At 46.0% G+C, this 14,556-nt stretch overlaps 1 protein-coding gene across 1 annotated transcript in view; it reads right to left on the bottom strand.

Moving 5' to 3' along the window:
* Positions 1-14,556, bottom strand: part of LSAMP (limbic system associated membrane protein) — a 419,661-nt gene that overhangs the window by 45,728 nt on the left and 359,377 nt on the right. The window lies entirely within an intron of this gene.

The following is a 14,556-nucleotide window of genomic DNA, read 5'->3' as shown; positions in this document are numbered from 1 at the left end:
TTAGCATATCTAGACTATCACTCTGGAACCCAAGCTTGGACTCTCCCTAGAAGGATTATGAGCAATGTTGGGCAAAACCGTGATGGGAGAGTATTTTCCTGTCTTAACAGGGTACAAACACTGCTCTGGAGCATGGCTACAGCAGTGTTTGCAAACTGCATAGCACAGGCAAACAAACCCTAACCAAAAACCCAATTCTAATCTCACTTTTAAATCATACGGGTCAGATTTTCAGAATAGCTCAGTGCCCAGAAGATTTCATTGTTGTCAATGGGGACTAATGGGGGCTGAGATCTTTTGAAAATCTGGCCTTTTCATTGAAGTGGCTGAATGGGATCTGAGCTCTTTTCATAGTCTGACCCCATCTGTGGGTGGGCAACTCCTCTGAAAATCCATCCCTGAGTTCCTGGATGTGCTTCAAATACTGTCTGTGTGGACTGGGCATTAGTCCCTGGCTCACAAAGTCCTGAGTGGCAGTAGCAGCTAAGCCCACTCTCAGGGGTTCCAGTTTCAGTGATATTCCCTAGAGTGGCAGAACTGTGCCAGTGCACAGGCATATGTTTTCTGTGGCATATTAGCCAAAGCAAGTTAGCCAGATCAGATTAGCCAAGCACACTGGAGGATGAACACAGGGCACCAGCCAGATTCTCTTTGCTTTGCATCAGGGATAGGGACTTTGGGGACTGATAAATCTCTGCTCAGGATTCTGTCCCTTGCACTACCACTCTTAGTTCTTGTTTTTCCTGCACTCATCAAAATCCCCCAATGGGTAAAATCATCCCCAGACTTGGCAACTCAGTATTCAAAGAGGAGCTGCCACGCCACATATGGTGAATAAATGCTTCCAAAGTGAATAAGCTTTCCTCTTCTATTCAGAGATGGGCGGACCCAAAACCCAGATCCAAACGCTCCCATATTTCTGATGAATTTGAATCTAACACCACTGTGTCCCAAACCACTATCTGCTTTTGTGTAAGTCTGCATTTTACCTTCAGGACCTACTAGCACAGATGCAGAAAGGGTTAGTGCTCTGCTGCATGACCTGCTTTTATAGGGGTAGTGTACACTATTAGACAAAGAGGGAATACGGTCCACCCTACTGCACTGCAGGAGTCACCGTGACACCACTCCCAATAGTGCGCAGTTGAAGAAGTTAGGAACAACATTCTTGGTGGCAAGGCCCTTCGGGTGGGATTTTCACAAGTGCTCACTATTGACCTAAATCTGCTCCCATTGACATGAATGGGAGCAGCATTAGGCCAATGCTAAGGTGCTCCTGAAAATCCCACCTAGAGTCAGAACGCACTCCATTTATCGCAGCATTGGCAGCTCCTGACTACTAGATGCTGAGCAGGGGACGTTAATCTGCCACCACAGCAGATCTTAATAAACCAAAGACTAAAAAATAATTTGCCAGGGCACAGTTGCTCTGCTCTCATCTTGTTAGCATAATGGGTTGGACCCACTTTTCATACAAGGGGTGGGAGGGGGCACTGAGCAGGTGCTTGTCAAAATGCTGTCACCAAACTGAAGGGACAGTTGGGGGAAGATTTCCTAGCCTCTGATGGAGTCGCCGCCTCTTTGGGTGCTGCTAAACCTGCCTGCTGGAAACAACATATCCTTGGAGCTCTGAAAAATATTCTGGAAGAGAAAATATTTTGCCAGGTTTCCCAGAGAAAGAATCTTCTGGGCTCCTCACAACATCTTGCTCTCTCTCACACACACACACACAAATAAACAGAAGGAACACTGAGCCATCAACAGGCCCAGGAGTACTTTCAGGAACAACGCATAATCCTTTCCAGCAAAGTGGGGATGAAGAGCAGTTGGTTTGCAGTACAGCAAATGGATAGTTCTACCCAGCCCCTCAGTCTTCCTTCCTGTAGCCTAAGCATCCCTGGGGCATGGGGTTTAGCACACTGCTTGGGGGGGAACATTTTCTGGGAACTCGTTGCTAAAATGTTGTCAGTTCTATCACTGCCCTCTCCTTCTATGCCAGTTTCATCTCTGAGCGGCAATGTTTTGCTCCATAAACTTAATTACTCTGAACTGCAATCCCAACCCCTCCCTTCTGCTGCAGCCATGTCCCCTACCAGGGTAGAAAGTTTTTAAAAAGAGCATTTCTGTAAAGTGTGATGTCAAATCACAGGAATGAGAGATAGCAAAAACACAACACGGCATCGTAACAGGAGGTCAGGTTCTAGTCTCTGGAACACAGCGACCATGGCAGCCTGACAAAGAGGACCCATCCGCTTAACTCCAACCTCTAAAAGTTGTTGGAGAGTCTCTCTCTGAGGCAGAGGCAACTAAAGTCAGTGACAGGGAGAAAATCTAGAAACGGCCTAGCTCAGCAGCAAGCACTGGCAGGATGTTTAGGTTTGTTACAGTCCACGTTAAGCCTAGAGGAAGGGGGTAAGTGTGGACACTATCCAGTGGTGTGGTTTACTGATGTGCGTGCTGTGTTAGGAGATGGCGGAAATGCCATCTGCTCACAGGAATCTAGTCCACACTCATTAGGACAAGAGGGTTCCCTGCAGCGTATTCTCCCAGGAGTGAAATCACAATCCCATTAAAGTCAATGGCAAAACTCACCCATCTCACCCCAGATTTTTGTCTGGTTCAGGTTTAAATGTTCCCAGTGATGGGGTTTCATAGAATCATAGACTTTAAGGTCAGAAGGGACCATTATGATCATCTAGTCTGACCTCCTGCACAATGCAGGCCACAGAATCTCACCCACCCACTCCTGTATCAAACCTGTCTCTGAGCCATTGAAGTCCTCAAATCATGGTTTAAAGACTTCAAGGTGCAGAGAATCTTCCAGCAAGTGACCCGTGCCCCATGCTGCAGAGGAAGGCAACCCCCCCCCCCACTTTCCCTGGGGAGGCTATTCCAAAGAGAAACAAGGTTTAGTCCTGCCATCCCATAAGCCCTAGTTACATTACCTTGTCTGATCCTAAGCAACTGTTCTCCCCTTGGGGATTATTGTCCCCCTCAGAAATTCACAGGTAGCTGGTTTCTTCTCACAGCCCCCGTAGACACTGCCTAGCTAAACTGTGCATTTGTTGTCACACTTTTAATCTGTCCTCATAAATCTGGAACAGGAGCCCCTCCTGTTGGCCAGCCCCAGGATCAGGCTTTCTATTCTGGAGACTGGAGAGAGAGAGAGAGAGAGTGTGGGGGTGGTCAGGCTTAACAATTAAACCAATAGTGACAGAATCGGAGAGTGCCAGGTGCCTGCAGTAGCTGGGAGCTGGTGGAGGCCCTTCTGCACAGGTATGTGCTGCAGATAGCTTTGATGTGTGAACGTGGAAGCCTTTGAAAGTGCTCTCACTTCAGCCATGTCTGCTCTCCCCTTGCTTGCTAGCCACACCTGCTAGAGCAGCTGAAAAAAACCCCATCTTACACAATAGTCTGCTTACAAACACCACCACCACACTTGTGAGGGCACACATGCACACACACCAAAACAGAGTGTACAATCCTGCACTCAGAAGCACACTCACACTCTTCATGCCAACACAGACACCCACATCTTCTGACCCTCACACCTCCCTTCTTAAGCCTATTTAAGTACACAGAAGCACAAATATACATATACATCCCCCACATTCATATATGCACTCTTCCACCCCCGACTGCCACACACACACCCTCATACACTTACATATATTCACATGCACATATCCTACTTATGCACACACAAAAGCTTCTCTTTCTTTCCACACTTTACCAGTCATTTCACAAATCCCCCCCCGCTCTCTCTCTCACACACACACGTGCATACACACACATTCTATACAGAGTATTCAGATAACATTGGAAATGGTGTCATTTTTAGCTGTGTACTGTAACAGGTATGTCTTGGTTTACCATGTACTGGAACCTCAAGTTTCTAAAGACTAAGCAGCCATTTTGCATTCTGTTCAATGCAGACTGTACAAGAGAAGGCACATACACTGTGCTCTCTCTCAGCCAGACTTGACTTCGGTTCTTTTGTAGTATTGTGTTCTTAAACTAAAATAAAGTTCATTCTCACTGAAAGTATCTGTTTGCATTTTGTGTATGGAGAAACATAACAGGGACCCTGCTGCTTTGTTTATTTTCTTCAAACACCTTTTGTAGTTGTGTGGCATGGAGAGCAGAAGGGGCTCTGGAACAATGTTGGGCACCTTCTACCTAAAACAAGATGCAGAGAGGATAAAAAGATTTCACATCAAAAGATGCCATTTGAAGTTTTTTTGTGGCGACTTCCAATGCTGAATTGAGGTTTCTTTTCTCTCTGCACTTTTCATTTATTGTCTAAGGTCTCACTCACCTAACTCCCTTCCCCCCTCTGCACCTTACATTCCCCAGGAACATACTTCTGAAAAACAAAAATAGCTAAGGGAGCCTTTGACATTGTTTTCTTGTTTTACCTCCAGCTGGGATTTTTTTTTTATTTGAAACTTTGAAGCTTTTGTTTATCAGCCTTCGCCTCCTCACCCACTGCAGATTCCTCTGAGGTTGGCATTTTTATCTGTCCCCTAGCTGAAGAGACTTGTTTTCGGTAAAGAGATCAGTGGAGAGTGGCAGATGGTGTATGAGTAAAGGGACAGCCTGTGCTGCAATGCTACTGAGAGAAGGGAAGATAGAAAGTTACCATGGCATGGGAGGTAGGGAACATGAGGAAACTGGGAGAATGAGAGAGAGAGGCGAGCAAAGGATGGAGATGGGAAGGGGAAAGAGGAAGATGAAGAGATGGAGAGAAGCTGGGAGAAAGTAATGTAGACAAAGTGAGATTTGGAAAGTGAAATGTTCAGAGACAGAGAGAAAAATGTAGACGGATTGCTGAGAATGAAAGAGATGTACAGCGACAGGGAGTAAGATGGGCGGAAGTGGAGAGAGACAGTGACAGAGAGATACAGTACAGTACAGAGATACAGAGAGCTCCTCTGTGCAAAGGGAGCAGTGAAGTATCAACTGCCACAGGGATAGGAACAGAAGGGTCAAATGTACTGTGGAAATAATCACTCTGTTTACACACCCTGTTGTGCCCCATTGCTTACTGTGTAAATTGGCCTCATGCCTCCAATGCCCCTGGGTCTGTCGTTACTACACAAAAACCAGAGGCTAGCATGGTGCCCATGAAGACTCAGGCCTGGCTCTGGCTTTGTGAATGAGGATGAGCCAAACCAGGAGGAAAGAGCCTGGCATGGTTTCCCCTGGTGTTCACAGGGACCTAATTTATCATTCATCTCATTTCCTTTTGTGTATCCACAGAGTCAGCTGGCCTTGACTGAGACATTTTCTGGCTTGCCCAAGGTTAAGAATGTCTGGAGTTCTCTCTAGAGATGCTCTCCCCTGCCCACACACCTTGCATTAAGCAGAACCTTCTTGGCTGAAAGTGACAGTCCCGGACTGAATTATATAACGTCTTGTCCACTCGCCATTGGAATTAGCTGTGATGACATGATGCACAGGAGAAGCAGGACTCACTGAGTGCGACCTGTTAGTGTACCAGCTGGAGTTGAATTTCAACAGGGCAAGGGTGTCAGACATATCTGACTGGACTCAGACTACTTGCTAATATAACAATATCCTGTGAGATAGGATATCTCGGGGATATCCCCTGATGTGTACCCAGGTAATAAACTCACTCAGCAGTGCTCCAGAGTCCAAACAGGCACTACCCCTTCTAGCTACTCCCAAAGGGGGGTAGGACTGAGTAATTCCTTTGCTATGATGCCAATCAATATTCACTACATTCTGGGGCTTCTCTGGTATCTGTGTCCCAGGCTGAATGGAAAGTCTGAACTCTCAGAGAAGCACAGTGTCCTTTGGTGTCTGACGACATGGCAAGCTTCAGTCTGTCCCACACCGACTCATAACTCTGCAGCTTTGGAGAACAGACACTGCTAGCTGAGTACCAGACATATAGCTACAGAGAATTATAGCCCCTTTATTTTGGAGCACAGTGGCCTCCATCTCCTGAGGCAAAGGAGAAGCTATATTCGTGTAGCAGCGGTAGGACTCACAGCTTCTCTGAATAACCCAGCCTCGCTTTTTACAGATCTTCAAATGTCTTCTACAGAGCACTATAATATAGTCACACACACACAGACACACAGACACACACAGACACACACACACACACACACACACACACCTGTGCAGGTCTGGCATTCCAGCCAGCAGAGGGAAGAAATGCCACGCGCCCCAGTCAGTATGTCACACAAGGGGCACCATGTCACACCATACACACCCCAACATTGGGCCCCCAAACATTACCTGAAGCAACACACGTTTCATCCCAGCATCACCACCAAACATCACAACGTCGCAACGCCGCAAGGGAAATGTCATGGCATCACGACATGAGCCTCATGACATCAACACAAAAACTTCAACACACCCACAAAATTTGTGCGCTCTGGTTCCTTTTTGTGTGTGGGGGTACTTTAATCTGATGTGTGGGAGCCCTCATCAGCCACAAGGATCATCATGGCAGCACAAGACCTTTGCGGTAAAGGCTGGGAGATAAGAAGGGGGAAGTTGGGAAGTTCCTTAAGGCTCAGAGGCGTCCTTTGGAGCAGCAATAGAAAAGGAGGTTACAAACTTGCAGGTCTGACTAAGGATCCTAGAGCTTTTCCCACCTGCCTGAGGGTGGGGATGATTAGCTGTGTTGAATGGAGCACATTTCTCTCTTTGTGGTGTGACCAGCTCTGCAGGGAGAGGTGCCCTCTCCCTCTTGTTAGTGACACCCCCACCCAGGTAGAGGGGAAGGACCAGCGGTCGCCTTCTGCAGTAGGAATAGAAAAAAAAATCAATTGGTGTTTGCTACCAATAGTGTTAAGCAGAGAAGGTAATAGAATCTGAGACTGCTTGGGGAACAGGGGTTTGTTGCATGATGGAGAGGCCTTTGAAAGGCAATTAAAATATAACAACCCAGCCGGTCATTTCGCTCCCTGGTGACTGTCAGCTCAGTCACTCTCGCTCGGCCTCATACACTCCTTTCCCTCTGAGTAGTCCCATTCTAGACAAAACACTCACTCTACTGTCATTTTGTAGTTTAATGGCATGTTCTTCCCTACTGAACAAGGCTCTGGGATGTGCAGCTCTGGGAAGGCACAGGGCCGGGGGCGGCTCCAGGCACCAGCACACCAAGCGCGTGCCTGGGGCAGCAAGCCGTGGGGGGTGGCCTGCCGGTCGCCATGAGGGCGGCAGTCAGGCTGCCTTCGGCGGCATGCCTGTGGGAGGTCCGCTGGTCCCGCAGTTTCGGTGGCAATTCGGTGGCGGGTATGCCGAAGGCGCGGCACCAGCGGACCTCCCGCAGGCATGCAGCTGAAAGCCGCCTGCCTGCCATGCTTGGGGCGGCAAAATACATAGAGCCGCCTTTGCACAGGGCACAGTGAAGTTTGAAAGGAGCCAACGTGGTTTGTCCCAGAAGAGGAATTATGGGATTGCACTCCTACACAGGGCAAGTGGAGAGGGGAAGTGGGCTCTTCCCTATTTTTAGTTAAGCTGGTCTGAATGCTGAGTTCACATCAGAAACCAGAAGCCCGAGATTTCCATTTTGCTTCAGTTCTTTCTATGGACCTTTTGCAAAGCTCTAGTTTTAAACAGTGGGAGTATGGTCAAGCTGTCCCTCAGCTACTGTTGCCTCTCAAAAGTTTGTCAACTTGTTGTGTGGCATGGTGGTGATATTTATGGGGTATTTGTGTAGAAAGATTAACTTCCTGAATGCTGCTGTGGTCTGCATTTCTGCTGACCAAAATCTATGGTGCAATATTTCTCAGTTATGTCCAATACGGGTGTCAGACATCTTCCTCTGGCCAGTGCTGGAGATGGGATAGAGGTCTATACAGGCCATTTTGATGTGGTCCAGTGTGATTAATTCTGCTGCTCTTAGAATCCTTTTGTTTTCAAAGAACAAGGCAGCTTCCAAATTTGCCTTGCACCACTAGTCCAGGGGGGACTTGTCCTTTAAGCAGCAAATGGGATGTTTTGGGTTGAGGCCCTTTTAAATAATCCCACTTGGCAAGTTAATAACATAAGGGTTTCTTGCAGGCTGGGTGTGGCAGCTTGTTGCTTGAAAAATAGTAGAGGGAAGACAAGCACTGAAGAACAAGAGGTCCTGATTTTGAGTGGTACAGAGCATGTTGTTCCCACTGACTTCAAGTGGAGTTCTCAGCACTTTTGAAAATCAGGGCCATGGGGACAGTGACAAGACTTTCCTGAAGAGCAGAGAAAGAGGAGTAGTCAATGCGTTAGAAAGGGAGGACAAGTGAGAACACAGAAGAAAAAGTGTGTGGCATGGGGACATAGACAGACATACAAATACAGAATGTATCAGCAAGAAGAGGTGAGGGAATAAGAGTATTTCTGAAAGCAAAAGAGCAAAGGAATGTAGAAGGTAATAAAGAGTGAGAGAAGATATTAAGGGACTTGAGAGGGGCAAATCAAAACCAGAAAGGGGATGCAGATCAGACTAGAAGGCAGAGGAATAGAGGAAAAATAATAAAAAACAAAGAAGAAGAGAGAGAGAGGCAGAAAAAATGAAGTTCAGGGAGAAGTAAAAGAGAAGGCAAACAACAAAAATCACTCAATCAGGTGATCCCAGAGACTGATAGAAAAAAAAGTTGCATCTGGAATGAGCAGGTGTCTCTACTGAGAAGACAAGTAACTTGTTCCGGCATGAGCTAGTTACCATGCTGGATACAGGAACTCTAGACAGTCCAGAGGAACTGGCCTGAGAAACCGTTAAAAAATCAGTTTGGAAGAAACTATTGTCCTTGTTATGAAGTTCCTATGGGAGTTGGGAGTTTTGTTATGTTTTTTTCCTGGTGAAGCAGTGGAAGTTTTGCTAGTGCTAATATACCAGTGGCACAAAATAGGCCAGCACAGATCAGGCTCTATTCATGCTTGGTATGATTTCATTTTCTTGAGGAGTGGGGAGAAGGAGGGAACAGAATTAATGAGAGATATGGGAAAGGGGAAGAAGAGGAATGGGGTTAGTCTGCTTGTCCCCACTGCCTCAGTAAAGAACTCTAATGGGGAGGGGTCCCATGCTCACTGCTCTAAGGGTTAACAAAAACTCCAGAGACACATTTTATTAAGCAGTTAAATACCAATTAGGGCTTTAGAGTGGGATTTTCAAGAGCATCTACGTGACTTAGGATCACAAGTTCCAATGACTTTCAATAAGATTTTATGTTCTTAAATCACTTAGGTGCTTTTGAAAATCCCTTCTTAATTCCTTTATTAAAGTGAATGGTTGGTATAGTCCTTTAATGTGACCTGGCAGGGCATGACAGTGGGAGCTGGGGAAGAAGTTAAGGCTAGCACATCTAAATGAGAAGGGGAAAGATCCTGCTTCTCCCAACTTTGTTGAGAGGAAGGAGGGGCCAGGAGGCAACAGCTCTAGGGTAGAAATCCATCATCTGATGAACAGTTCCAAGAGACCAAGGACACTTGAGGAAATAACAGCACAATAATTCCCTTCCTTCTTCTCCCTTAGCCGATGTGGGGGAGGCACATCCATCCCTAAGATGAGGCACGCCAGCAGGCTGGGTAGAAATGTTGCTTGCAAGCCAGGAGGCCAGTGGGGCAAAGCTTAATAGGAAAACAGCAGTGATTTGTCTCCACCGCTATTTATGTTTCAAGTGCATGACAGGCTGTCAGGGGAAGTGAGAGCTGCTAAATTTACTGCCTCTCAGATCCCTGCCACAGTCACTCACTTGACAAGTCACTTCATTTAAAACACCCTGTGTTGGGATGGGCTTTCCCTCACATGAGTGTTAAATACAAACAACAAACCGGCAACCATGGCTGACTTTACACTTCAAACTAGTCCCTGGGTTACTGTACTATCAGGGTGTGAGAGAGGTTACAGAATAGGGAGGTTCCTACTGTCTTTGTTAATGGCCTTGATGCACTCCAGTTCTGTTCTGGACATCTTGATTGCAGCTGTGTGTTTGAGAGAACAAAGAAGGGAGCGAGATGAACCAGAAAAGGCCTCATTATAGGGACTGGACACCGAGAGAGAGAGAGAGAGAGAGTAAGAGAACAAGCACATGTGTAAGTAAGTGAGAGCAGATGTATGGGTGAATACAGTTTGGAAGTGAGTGTGAAGGTTTGGGTGGATGTGTGAGAAAAGGCACATAAGAGCGCTCAAGTGTATGTGTTTGAGTGAGGGGCTGTGTGTATAAGTTTGTGGTGAGGAAGTGAGTGTAGATGCAGGTGTGTATGTGTGAGAGAACACATATATGAACACAAGAATGGCTATACTGGGTTACACCAATGGTCCATCTAGCCCAGTATCTTGTCTTCCTACAGGAGCTGGTGCCAGATGCTTCAAAGGGAATGAACAGAACAGGACAATTTATCAAGTGATCCATTCCCTGTCATCCAGTCCCAGCTTCTGGCAGTCAGAGGTTTAGGGACACCTGGAGTATGGTGTTGTGTCCCTGACAATCTTGGCTAATAGTCACTGATGGACCTGTCCTCCACAAACTTATCTAATTTGTTTAGCCCAGTTATACTTTTGGCCTTCACAACATCCCCTGGCAACCAACTCCACAGGTTGACTGTGCATTGTGTGAAGAAATACTTCCTTATTGTTTTAAATCCACTGCCTATTAATTTAATTAATGGTTCATATGAAGAGGTATTTCCCCTGGGGTAACTAACACTTCCCTATTCACTTTCCCCACCCCATTCATGATTTTATACACTTTCACCATATCCCCCCGCTTAGTTGTCTCTTTTCTAAGGTGAACAGTCCCAGTCCTTTTTCTCTCTTCTCATATGGAAGCTGTTGTATAGTCCCATTCCTTTTGGTCGCCTTTCTCTGCACCATTTCCAATTCTAATATATCTTTTTTGATATGAGGTGACCAGATCTGCATGCAGCATTCATGGTGTGGGTGTAGGATTGATTCATATAGTTGCATTATGACGTTTTCAGTTTTATTATCTAACCTTTCCTAATGGTTCCTAACATTGTTAGCTTTTTTGACTGCTGCTTCTCAGTAAGTGGGTGTTTTCAAAGAACTATCCACAATAATACCAAAATCTCTTCCTTGACTGGTAACAGCTCATTTAGACCCCAACATCTTGTATGTATAGGGGGGATTATTTTTCTAATGTGCATTACTTTGTACTTATCAACATTGAGTTTCATTTGCCATTTTGTTGCCCAGTCACCCAGTTTTGTAAGATCTCTTTGTAACTCTTCACAGTCAGCTTTGGACTTAACTATCTTAAGTAATTTTGTATCATCTGCAAATGTTGCCATCTCACTGTACATGCCCTTTCCCCAATCATTTATAAATATGTTCAACTGCACATCTCCCAAAACAGAACCTTGGGGAACACCACCATTTACCTCTCCCCATTGTGAAAACTGACCATTTTTTCCTACCCTTTGCTGTGTGACAGTGAATATTAACGTGTATATGTGACAGTGAGCATGGGAAGATGAGTGTGAGTGGCAACGTGTGTACAAATGAGGGTGGAGGTGAGAGGGTGTGAGAGTATGAAAGCATAAAGGCATGTATCTATGAGTAGTCATGTGTGAAAGTCTGAGCATGTGTCAGAAATTATGTACATGAATAAGAGGGAGGGTGAGTGAATGAAGGAAGAAGGAAGTGAGTTTTCATACTGTAGTGAGGCCTGCAATTTAAAGTACCAATTTAATCCAATATTCCCAAGAGTCACATTGCCCCACATCCACACAATACCACAAGCATGAAGAGAAAGATGCATGAGCTGCATTTTGATGCGCAGTGCAGTAAAGGGGGCACACACAGCGGCAGCCAGAGTAAGCACAGTTTCCAGGTGTGAAGAAAAAAGGTTCAAATAATAGATTCAAGGCTCAAAGATCTCTGGATAGCAAGAGAAGGGTAGTGCATTAGAGCCAGCCCAGTGGCCCCTAAAAAAGTTTGCTATCATTATGGCCTCAAAAGGCTCCAGTGCGCAGGATACTCATTTCTAAAAGGACCACCGAAGCGCTGGCTTTAGCCTCCAAATGGATTGAACAGAAAAGAAAACCAATCAGGAAATTGTTGCTCTACAGGAAAAAATCAACTTGTTGCTCTTTTCATGGTAAAGTTTGTACTAAAATGTGGGGAGAAGAGGAAAGCCACTGTTACCACCAACGTCAGAGCCAGATACATGAGGATCTCCTTAGTCACATGAATGCTGGGGCACACTACCCCTCCGCCAGCTGAATTTTCTGCAGTGCTTTCACCCAGAGAACACTGACAGCCAAGCTACTGGCTGGACCCTCCCTTCCCAAGAACGCTGAGGCCTTGCTGTTCATCAGTAACTGGGGAAAAGACAACAGACTGTGCTGCAGCCATTCTCACCCAGCTGCTAGAGCTGGGTTATCATTTGTTCAATACCATGGACAGCACCGAAGGCTCCCAGATGCACTGGTTGATCTTATTCTGTTTGTTCTCTGGCTGCCATGGCAGGCCTCATGTGGTTTCAGTGGGTCCAATCAGATGAGAGGAAATCCTCAAAGATGAACAAGGCCTGCCCCATGCTCTACCTTCACTACTCTCTCTGAAACACACATGAACACAGGATCATTCCTGATCCCTCCCCTCCCCCACAAGCTGTGTGTGTGTGTGTGTGTGTGTGTGTGTGTGTGTGTCTGTGTGTGTGTCTCTGTCTGTCTCTCTCTCTCTCACACACAGGATCTTCCCTACACACACTGAATCTTAGGCACAGTGGATTCCTACCTTGCTCTCTCACATACATACACACACATTAGATTCCATTTCTCCCTCCCCCTCCTCCTGAAGAATCTGCTCCAGTTGCTTCCCCAATGCTGTAGGCCAGGGGGCCTTGTTCTGCAACTGTACTGTGTAGTTTATATGATTAAATGTAGCATCTGCAGCTATATTAGCTGGCCTAATAGTGACAAGGGCTATCAATCCTCACGCTTCAGAGCATAATCTCATCAGCAGCTGGAGACAGAAATCTTCCCTTGCCCCTCATGGTATCGTATGGCACAATAGGTGTTTTAGAAACGTTTTACATCATCCTTTGATGCATCACATATCAGCTACTGTTGTAGGCAGGATATGGGGCTAGATGGGCCACTTCTCAGTCCTGGCAGAACAGAGAATTTAGGTCTATCTGCCATTGCACCGTGTAGATTCTAGTTATCTTTCCCTTCCTTCAGTTTCTTCTCCTTTGCATCAGCATCACTCCTAGAAGTAGCTATGATGACTTGCCAATACTTTGCTCCTATGTGGATACTAGTCAGACTCTGGCAAAGACGATGGCATTGGATCCAGAACTGTGGAAACTGTCCTGGGGAGAGGACGGGAGAGGGGGATGCATAAGTTAATGACTGGCAAATAGTTCACACCTGTGGTGGTGAATGCACTCCATATGCCTTCTTTTACTTCCATATTTCAGTGTTCTCCAAGCCACATAATGGACATTCCTGTGAGCCCCTAACCTGGGATGCATTAATAAGGTCCAAATTGGCCTCCCAGCTGGCCCTAGGATCAGTGAGCCACCACCAACTCTCCCCCTCAGCTGTGCCCAGGGGATTGAGGACATGATATCCCACACCTGCCTCCTATTAATCCTTCTTAGTACATGACTCATCAGATTAAGTGACCTTTTAACCCTTTGTCACCTATGAGCCCAATATTGCTTCTGTTGAGCACCTTCTTTAGATAAGGACTCCGGGAAAAAAACTGCAACTCATGCCCATAAGGCATGGACATAACTTTAAAGAAAGTGTGTTTTTCACCTGTCTTTTCCCCAACCACTTATTTCTCAGTTGCTTTCAGAACTGCTGGCCCTGTAATTCTGAGTCCAGCATCCAAATAGGATGCTGGGTTTGATTAAAACAACTTCCTGTTTTATAGGTGATGTCAATACCCTGGTGGGATTTTATGCCACTAATCTCAGCAGTTTGCAATTTCAGAACGGGCGAGTGGGGGAGCATTAACTGCATTAAAATGGCAAATTCACCTGCAGTCTGTATTTTTCACTGAATATCAGCAGAATATGCTGAGAAAATTTCAGGCAATGAAGACTTGCTCACACAGGGGGCTGCAAAAAGAGGGAGTGAAAGACAGGGAAAGAGTGGAGAAGGAAGGAAGGAAGAAACGAAGACAGAAAAAGGGAATGAAAAAAGGAGACATGAGAATGAGTATGAGAGACAAAGGACCATGGGAGAAAAGGAAAGAGGGAAAATATAAGGGAATGAGAAAAGCAGCATGAGAGAGAGGAGGGAGCTGCTGACAGAGAATAAGAGGAGGAGGAACAGAGATGAAGAAAGCAACCAAGAGTGTGTAAGACAATAAAATGAGATACTGAGAGAAATAGGTCAAGTGAGGAGTTGGTGTTGATTGGGAAAACTACTCAGAAGAGCTTGTTGTGTCCTGACCCTTTCAGATGAATCCATCTGGAGAGTGTAGTTGAGTGGCAAATAGCCTCACCAAGAGCTGGTATATGAGACTGGGGCTGTAGGTGGGATTATTGAGGCACTCAGACAGACAGATGGATATAGTTCAGAGGTTCTCAGATTATGAACCATGGAACACTA

Source organism: Emys orbicularis, chromosome 1, assembly GCF_028017835.1.
Source record: "Emys orbicularis isolate rEmyOrb1 chromosome 1, rEmyOrb1.hap1, whole genome shotgun sequence".
Classification (NCBI taxonomy): domain Eukaryota; kingdom Metazoa; phylum Chordata; order Testudines; family Emydidae; genus Emys; species Emys orbicularis.
The sequence above is the reverse complement of the archived record's forward strand: the minus strand, read 5'-3'. Positions and strand labels throughout refer to the sequence as shown.